Source organism: Procambarus clarkii, chromosome 75 (assembly GCF_040958095.1).
Source record: "Procambarus clarkii isolate CNS0578487 chromosome 75, FALCON_Pclarkii_2.0, whole genome shotgun sequence".
Lineage (NCBI taxonomy): Eukaryota > Metazoa > Arthropoda > Malacostraca > Decapoda > Cambaridae > Procambarus > Procambarus clarkii.
In genome coordinates, this window is record NC_091224.1 from 27,336,273 (window position 1) to 27,346,762 (window position 10,490).

The following is a 10,490-nucleotide window of genomic DNA, read 5'->3' on the forward strand; positions in this document are numbered from 1 at the left end:
AAGAAGCTGGTGTACACCTCTCAGTGTATATACACCAAGAAGCTGGGTACACCTCTCAGTGTATATACACCAAGAAGCTGGCTACACCTCTCAGTGTATATACACCAAGAAGCTGGCTACACCTCTCAGTGTATATACACCAAGAAGCAGGGTACACCTCTCAGTGTATATACACCAAGAAGCTGGTGTACACCTCTCAGTGTATATACACCAAGAAGCTGGGTATACCTCTCAGTGTATATACACCAAGAAGCTGGTGTACACCTCTCAGTGTATATACACCAAGAAGCAGGGTACACCTCTCAGTGTATATACACCAAGAAGCTGGTGTACACCTCTCAGTGTATATACACCAAGAAGCTGGGTACACCTCTCAGTGTATATACACCAAGAAGCTGGGTACACCTCTCAGTGTATATACACCTCTCAGTGTATATACACCATGAAGCAGGGTACACCTCTCAGTGTATATACACCAAGAAGCAGGGTACACCTCTCAGTGTATATACACCAAGAAGCTGGGTACACCTCTCAGTGTATATACACCATGAAGCAGGGTACACCTCTCAGTGTATATACACCAAGAAGCTGGGTACACCTCTCAGTGTATATACACCAAGAAGCAGGGTACACCTCTCAGTGTATATACACCAAGAAGCAGGGTACACCTCTCAGTGTATATACACCAAGAAGCAGGGTACACCTCTCAGTGTATATACACCAAGAAGCAGGGTACACCTCTCAGTGTATATACACCAAGAAGCTGGGTACACCTCTCAGTGTATATACACCATGAAGCAGGGTACACCTCTCAGTGTATATACACCAAGAAGCAGGGTACACCTCTCAGTGTATATACACCAAGAAGCTGGGTACACCTCTCAGTGTATATACACCAAGAAGCTGGGTACACCTCTCAGTGTATATACACCAAGAAGCTGGGTACACCTCTCAGTGTATATACACCAAGAAGCTGGCTACACCTCTCAGTGTATATACACCAAGAAGCAGGGTACACCTCTCAGTGTATATACACCAAGAAGCAGGGTACACCTCTCAGTGTATATACACCAAGAAGCAGGGTACACCTCTCAGTGTATATACACCGAGCATGAGGGACGAGGCAGGGAGGGAGGGAGGGATGCTGGCCTGGGAGATGAGACATCTGACGGCCGTCGCAGCATCACCTGTTGACCCGGACTCCCGCCTCACTCTTCACAGGACCGTCAGAGCGGGAAATACCCTCCCACGTCATCCTCGACCCGACATACAACATTTTGGTGTATGATGAGACCACCCTAGCCGTGGCCTCCCTCATGATGTGTGTATGTGTGTATGTCATACATATGTGTAGCCATTTGTGGACTTTAAAATGTGTCTACTTAATGACAGTCTTCAGAGTGAGAGAGAGAGAGAGAGAGAGAGAGAGAGAGAGAGAGAGAGAGAGAGAGAGAGAGAGAGAGAGAGAGAGAGAGAGAGAGAGAGACAGAGAGAGAGAGAGAGAGAGAGAGAGACAGAGAGAGAGAGAGAGAGAGAGAGAGAGAGAGAGAGAGAGAGAGAGAGAGAGAGAGAGAGAGAGAGAGAGAGAGAGAGAGAGAGAGAGAGAGAGAGAGAGAGAGAGAGAGAGAGAGACAGAGAGAGAGAGAGAGAGAGAGAAAGAGATTCACACACTCTCACACACCCCCCCCCCGTCCCCCCCTGCCAGGGGTCACGTGACGGCGTCAGGGGGTCAGGGGAGCGGGGGGGGGGGGGGTACTCTGGTGTCACCGGCTAATTTGGACTGGTTCTCGGTGACTGGTGTCGTGTGACCTCCCTTACCCAGTCACCTCCTGCTTTATTCCTGCCTCCAGGGTCAGGCGCTAGCTCCTGGACCCCGCATTCTCTCCTCTGCTTGTAGAGTAGAGTGGGCAGAGTGGGTAGAGGGGGCAGAGTGGGGAACTGAGAGGGTTCAGGGGTTATAGAGGGGGGGGGGGTGACTGTCAGAGGTGCCCCCAGGAGAGGAGGGAGGATAGTTAAAGACCTCGTGGTTGTGTGGGGTGGTAGTGGAGGAGGGGTGGTAGTGGAGGGGGGGTGGTAGTGGAGAGGGGGGGTGGTAGTGGAGGGGGGGGTGGTAGTGGAGAAGGGGGGCGGTAGTGGAAGGGGGGGGGGTGGTAGTGGAGAAGGGGGGGCGGTAGTGGAAGGGGGGGGGGGGTAGGTAGTGGAGGGAGTGGGGTGCTAGTAGAGGGAGTGGGGTGGTAGTGAAGGGGGGGTGGTAGTGAAGGGGGGGTGGTAGTGTAGTGAAGGGGGGGTCGTATATACCAACCAATACCACACACAACCTTACCAACCCAAGAGGCTGCATAAATGAGCTAAATACATGAACATATTGTCTGGATAACTGCAAACATTTCCACGTAAAACTGTGTAAAAGTTCACTAAACAACAAGGAATGTTTCGACAAACACTGTCCAGCTTTTTACATCACAGGAAGAGAGCGAATAAACTCCCAGGACCGCGGCCATGATCACACCAACACATGCCACGCGCTGTTTTAAGTCAGAGACTGTGAAAATGATTGATAACATCAGTGCTAACTCTCCCGTCATCTCTGAGAGTGAAGTGTACATTGTGGCAGCTGTGCCAGAGCCACTGTCACTATACAACACCCACACTCTCACCATACAACACCCACACTCTCACCATACAACACCCACACTCTCACCATACAACACCCACACTCTCACCATACAACACCCACACTCTCACCATACAACACCCACACTCTCACCATACATCACCCACACTCTCACCATACAACACCCACACTCTCACCATACATCACCCACACTCTCACCATACAACACTCTCACCATACAACACCCACACTCTCACCATACAACACCCACACTCTCACCATACAACACCCACACTCTCACCATACAGTAACATCTCCCCCAAGATACAGGTATTAAGACACACCACAAAACACAGTCCACTTTACACCTGGTCTGAGACACAGGTGACACTCGCAGCTGTAACTGAAACTCACTCAGAGGACCATCATGGTGAAACACGGTTCCTGAGTACAGTCTTCTCTGATGGTGGGGGAGAGACAGGCTACAGGGTGGGGGTCAGCCCCCAGATGGTGGGGGAGAGACAGGCTACAGGGTGGGGTCAGCCCCCAAGATGGTGGGGGAGACACAGGCTACAGGGTGGGGTCAGCCCCAAGATGGTGGGGGAGAGACAGGCTACAGGGTGGGGTCAGCCCCCAAGATGGTGGGGGAGAGACAGGCTACAGGGTGGGGGTCAGCCCCCAGATGGTGGGGGAGAGACAGACTACAGGGTGGGGTCAGCCCCCAGATGGTGGGGGAGAGACAGGCTACAGGGTGGGGTCAGCCCCAAGATGGTGGGGGAGAGACAGGCTACAGGGTGGGGGTCAGCCCCCAGATGGTGGGGGAGAGACAGGCTACAGGGTGGGGTCAGCCCCCAGATGGTGGGGGAGAGACAGGCTACAGGGTGGGGTCAGCCCCAAGATGGTGGGGGAGAGACAGGCTACAGGGTGGGGGTCAGCCCCCAGATGGTGGGGGAGAGACAGGCTACAGGGTGGGGTCAGCCCCCAGATGGTGGGGGAGAGACAGGCTACAGGGTGGGGTCAGCCCCCAGATGGAGGGGGAGAGACAGGCTACAGGGTGGGGTCAGCCCCAAGATGGTGGGGGAGAGACAGGCTACAGGGTGGGGTCAGCCCCAAGATGGTGGGGGAGAGACAGGCTACAGGGTGGGGGTCAGCCTCCAGATGGTGGGGTCAGCCCCAAGATGGTGGGGGAGAGACAGGCTACAGGGTGGGGTCAGCCCCAAGATGGTGGGGGGAGAGACAGGCTACAGGGTGAGGGTCAGCCCCCAAATGGTGGGGTCAGCCCCAAGATGGTGGGGGAGAGACAGGCTACAGGGTGGGGTCAGCCCCCAGATGGTGGGGGAGAGACAGGCTACAGGGTGGGGTCAGCCCCAAGATGGTGGGGGAGAGACAGGCTACAGAGTGGGGTCAGCCCCAAGATGGTGGGGGAGAGACAGGCTACAGGGTGGGGTCAGCCCCCAGATGGTGGGGGAGAGACAGGCTACAGGGTGGGGTCAGCCCCCAGATGGTGGGGGAGAGACAGGCTACAGGATGGGGTCAGCCCCAAGATGGTGGGGGAGAGACAGGCTACAGGGTGGGGTCAGCCCCCAGATGGTGGGGGAGAGACAGGCTACAGGATGGGGTCAGCCCCAAGATGGTGGGGGAGAGACAGGCTACAGGGTGGGGTCAGCCTCCAGATGGTGGGGGAGAGACAGGCTACAGGGTGGGGGTCAGCCCCCAGATGGTGGGGGAGAGACAGGCTACAGGGTGGGGTCAGCCCCCAGATGGTGGGGGAGAGACAGGCTACAGGGTGGGGTCAGCCCCAAGATGGTGGGGGAGAGACAGGCTACAGGGTGGGGTCAGCCCCCAGATGGTGGGGGAGAGACAGGCTACAGGGTGGGGTCAGCCCCCAGATGGTGGGGGAGAGACAGGCTACAGGATGGGGTCAGCCCCAAGATGGTGGGGGAGAGACAGGCTACAGGGTGGGGTCAGCCCCCAGATGGTGGGGGAGAGACAGGCTACAGGATGGGGTCAGCCCCAAGATGGTGGGGGAGAGACAGGCTACAGGGTGGGGTCAGCCTCCAGATGGTGGGGGAGAGACAGGCTACAGGGTGGGGGTCAGCCCCCAGATGGTGGGGGAGAGACAGGCTACAGGGTGGGGTCAGCCCCCAGATGGTGGGGGAGAGACAGGCTACAGGGTGGGGGTCAGCCTCCAGATGGTGGGGGAGAGACAGGGTACAGGGTGGGGTCAGCCCCCAGATGGTGGGGGAGAGACAGGCTATAGGGTGGGGTCAGCCCCCAGATGGTGGGGGAGAGACAGGCTACAGGGTGGGGTCAGCCCCCAGATGGTGGGGGAGAGACAGGCTACAGAGTGGGGTCAGCCCCAAGATGGTGGGGGAGAGACAGGCTACAGGGTGGGGTCAGCCTCCAGATGGTGGGGGAGAGACAGGCTACAGGGTGGGGTCAGCCCCCAAGATGGTGGGGGAGACACAGGCTACAGGGTGGGGTCAGCCTCCAGATGGTGGGGGAGAGACAGGCTACAGGGTGGAGTCAGCCCCAAGATGGTGGGGGAGAGACAGGCTACAGGGTGGGGGTCAGCCCCAAGATGGTGGGGGAGAGACAGGCTACAGGGTGGGGGTCAGCTCCCAGATGGTGGGGGAGAGACAGGCTACAGGGTGGGGTCAGCCCCAAGATGGTGGGGAGAGACAGGCTACAGGGTGGGGGTCAGCCCCCAGATGGTGGGGGAGAGACAGGCTACAGGGTGGGGTCAGCCCCCAGATGGTGGGGGAGAGACAGGCTACAGGGTGGGGTCAGCCCCAAGATGGCGGGGGAGAGACAGGCTACAGGGTGGGGTCAGCCCTCAGATGGTGGGGGAGAGACAGGCTACAGGGTGGGGTCAGCCCCAAGATGGTGGGGGAGAGACAGGCTACAGGGTGGGGTCAGCCCCAAGATGGTGGGGGAGAGACAGGCTACAGGGTGGGGTCAGCCCCCAGATGGTGGGGGAGAGACAGGCTACAGGGTGGGGTCAGCCTCCAGATGGTGGGGGAGAGACAGGCTACAGGGTGGGGTCAGCCTCCAGATGGTGGGGGAGAGACAGGCTACAGGGTGGGGTCAGCCCCTAGATGGTGGAGGAGACACAGGCTACAGGGTGGGGTCAGCCCCTAGATGGTGGAGGAGACACAGGCTACAGGGTGGGGTTAGCCCCAAGATGGTGGGGGAGAGACAGGCTACAGGGTGGGGTCAGCCTCCAGATGGTGGGGGAGAGACAGGCTACAGGGTGGGGTCAGCCCCTAGATGGTGGAGGAGACACAGGCTACAGGGTGGGGTCAGCCCCTAGATGGTGGAGGAGACACAGGCTACAGGGTGGGGTCAGCCCCAAGATGGTCGGGGAGAGACAGGCTACAGGGTGGGGTCAGCCCCCAGATGGTGGGGGAGAGACAGGCTACAGGGTGGGGTCAGCCCCTAGATGGTGGAGGAGACACAGGCTACAGGGTGGGGTCAGCCCCAAGATGGTGGGGGAGAGATAGGCTACAGGGTGGGGTCAGCCCCAAGATGGTGGGGGAGAGACAGGCTACAGGGTGGAGTCAGCCCCAAGATGGTGGGGGAGACACAGGCTACAGGGTGGGGCCAGCCCCAAGATGGTGGGGGAGACACAGGCTACAGGGTGGGGCCAGCCCCAAGATGGTGGGGGAGACACAGGCTACAGGGTGGGGTCAGCCCCAAGATGGTGGGGGAGACACAGGCTACAGGGTGGGGCCAGCCCCAAGATGGTGGGGGAGACACAGGCTACAGGGTGGGGTCAGCCCCAAGATGGTGGGGGAGAGACAGGCTACAGGGTGGGGTCAGCCCCAAGATGGTGGGGGAGAGACAGGCTACAGGGTGGGGTCAGCCCCAAGATGGTGGGGGAGAGACAGGCTACAGGGTGGGGTCAGCCCCAAGATGGTGGGGTAGACACAGACTACAGGGTGGGGTCAGCCCCAAGATGGTGGGGTAGACACAGGCTACAGGGTGGGGCCAGCCCCACCTTGTAGGGAAAACTCCCTATACATTATTTTTACAATGCTGAACTATTCAGTATAATAATGATTACAAATACATGTTACTCAGATCACAGCCTAATTGAAGTCCAGAGGAGCGTGGGCTCTAGACCTGACCAGTCAGTCTCAGACTCAAGAGCAGCAGAACTCTGGTAATTACATTAACAAAACAGCTTCACAGAGAGAAGATGAAGCCAGACCTGACAGCCACAGACAGCCTGCCCCTGCACGCTGCTCCAGGCCCTCACTCCTGGGACCAGATTCACGAAGCAGTTACACAAGCACTTACGAACGTGTACATCTTTCCTCAATCTTTAACGGCTTGGGGTTACATTTATTAACCAGTTTACAAGCATGAAAACTTCCCAAACAACTGTTGTTATTGTTATAAACAGTCTCCTGGTGCTTCGCAGCTCATTAACTGTTTAATAATTGTAAACAAACCCGTCAAAGATTGAGAAAAGATGTACAGGTTTGTAAGTGCTTGCGTAACTGCTTCGTAAATCTGGCTCCTGGAATTGTGTGTTCATGAAGCAGTGCTGAACACCACCATCACAGGCCCGGAACACCACCATCACAGGCCCGGAACACCACTTGGCGCCGGAGCCCTGCTGCTGGCGTCACCCCGGACACACACAACAGCGGAGATAGCGTCACCTCACAAAGGAGGTAGTAAAGCACATCCACACAATTATATGACCAAAAGCTTAAGGTGAGCTTGGCTACATATAACTGTAATGCTGGAGGAGGTACTGGGGTACCGGTGTACCGGTGTACCGGTGTACCGGGGTACTGGTGTACCGGGGTACTGGGATACCAGGGCACAGGGTACCAGTGTGTATACAGTGACAATAAGGGAAAGTCTTCCCTCGGGGGCAGAGGGAGCCATCCCACACCGCCAGCAGGAATGTCTCATTACGGCCTCAATAAGTGCACAAGAGTCGCCCATCACGACAGCTGATAGTCGTCCTTTACACACGACCCCAGGACCAGTCCCTGGGGTCACTCCCGCCCCCACTGTGACCCCAGTGACCAGTCCCTGGGGTCACTCCCGCCCCCACTGTGACCCCAGTGACCAGTCCCTGGGGTCACTCCCGCCCCCACTGTGACCCCAGTGACCAGTCCCTGGGGCCACTCCCGCCCCCACTGTGACCCCAGTGACCAGTCCCTGGGGCCACTCCCGCCCCCACTGACCAGTCCCTGGGGTCACTACCGCCCCCACTGTGACACCAGGACCAGTCCCTGGGGTCACTCCCGCCCCCACTGTGACCCCAGTGACCAGTCCCTGGGGTCACTCCCGCCCCCACTGTGACCCCAGTGACCAGTCCCTGGGGCCACTCCCGCCCCCACTGTGACCCCAGTGACCAGTCCCTGGGGCCACTCCCGCCCCCACTGTGACCCCAGTGACCAGTCCCTGGGGTCACTACCGCCCCCACTGTGACCCCAGTGACCAGTCCCTGGGGCCACTCCCGCCCCCACTGTGACCCCAGTGACCAGTCCCTGGGGCCACTCCCGCCCCCACTGACCAGTCCCTGGGGTCACTACCGCCCCCACTGTGACCCCAGGACCAGTCCCTGGGGTCACTCCCGCCCCCACTGTGACCCCAGTGACCAGTCCCTGGGGTCACTCCCGCCCCCACTGTGACCCCAGTGACCAGTCCCTGGGGTCACTACCGCCCCACTGTGACCCCAGGGACCCCACTGTTAAATTCGGCCTCCTTCTACTTGGTCTTGAAGGAGGGCCGGCCTCGGGTGAAAGTGGGCTGTGACGATCTCTGTTTGGAACCCGTGGGTGCGGGATCGGGGCGTCCACTTCCCGGGGGTCGTGCGGCCCCCCAGGCTCTGCTTCAGGAGGCTGGGGTCGTTCATACCCTTGCTGGGGTGGTTCTTCTCCGGCCCCGACCACGGCGGTCTCCGGGGTTGGCGGTCCCAGTGCCCTTCTTCACCACCTTCGAGGTCAACCCCGGAACTCACAGTTCCTGCGACGGCGCTGGAACAAATCGTATTGGCGTATGCTTTTCCATTGGAGACTTTCAGCGCCGTGGAGAGGGGGGACCTGCTGCATGGGTAACAGCTTCTCCCCCGCATCAACCTACCCTGGCTTTGTGCCCTGGTGAGGCCACTCCAGACCAGGCCGACACCAGAGCCCAACTCCATAGTCTCCTGAGACTGATGGATGCCTACTACTACTACTATGGTGTGGCTATTGTGGTGGTGTGGTGCAGTTATTGAGGATGTATGATGCATACCACCGCAATAACTGCACAATAATGTTCTCAGAGGTGACGTAAGGCGGTGATTGCGCTGAGGAGGGCAGTTCACCTTGAGCAGTCCAGAACGCTTGACTTGGTCCTGTGAGAGGACAAAGTGGCCGTCGTCGGTAGTAGCAGTGTGTTCGCTGCTGGATTTATGCAGTGTTGTATGGACCGACGTACCCGGGACTTGGCCAAGAGGAATTACGAGACGGCAGTAGTGTTCCTCTGCTGAGAAGTGCTGCTGAGAAGTGCTGCTGAGAAGTGCTGCTGAGAAGTGCTACTAGTTGGCTGCTAGAGACTTCTGCCAGGGTGTTAGCTACCCTTGTATGTGATTATTTGAGAGCCCTGTCAGCATGTTGCTGAAGCCCTCTGCCAGTGTGTTTCTGGAGAGCGGATGTTGGGTATTGAGACACCGTGACGATATGCTGTGTGGACTGGCCCATGTTGATGAAGGTGAAGTCGACGGTGATTACATTGAGCGAGGACGACGTGTTCCTGGACGTAGTGGACTTGATGGGACTTGATGAACGCTGCGGATGTATTGAGTGTCCCGAGTGAAAGCGACGCAGTGTAAATACGTGTAGTAATACTTAGATATATAATATATATATTAGTGAAGGTGTAATTGCGTATTGTTTATCTCTCCCATTTATTCTTTGCACCAGTACTTGCCACAGTCACTTCCTGACAACTTTCCATTGTCTTGCGCAAGATCAGAGAAGAAGAGGTTATAAGACACAGAAAAACCCGGTTACTGGCCCAACACCACACCATACCACCACAGTACCCGTACCGTACCACCACAATACCCGCACCGTACCCGCACCATACCACCACAATACCCGCACCATACCACCACAATACCCGCACCGTACCACCACAATACCCGCCCCACACCACCACACTAACCGCACCATACCACCACAATACCCGCACCGTACCACCACAATACCCGCACCGTACCCGCACCATACCACCACAATACCCGCACCATACCACCACAATACCCGCACCATACCACCACAATACCCGCACCGTACCACCACAATACCCGCACCGTACCACCACAATACCCGCACCGTACCCGCACCATACCACCACAATACCCGCACCATACCACCACAATACCCGCACCATACCACCACAATACCTGCCCCATACCACCACAATACCCGCACCATACCACCACAATACCCGCACCATACCACCACAATACCCGCCCCATACCACCACAATACCCGCACCATACCACCACAATACCCGCACCGTACCACCACAATACCCGCACCGTACCCGCACCATACCACCACAATACCCGCACCATACCACCACAATACCCGCACCGTACCACCATAATACCCGCCCCATACCACCACAATACCCGCACCATACCACCACAATACCCGCACCGTACCACCATAATACCCGCACCATACCACCACAATACCCGCACCATACCACCACAATACCCGCACCATACCACCACAATACCCGCACCATACCACCACAATACCCGCACCATACCACCACAATACCCGCCCCATACCACCACAATACCCGCACCATACCACCACAATACCCGCACCGTACCACCACAATACCCGCACCG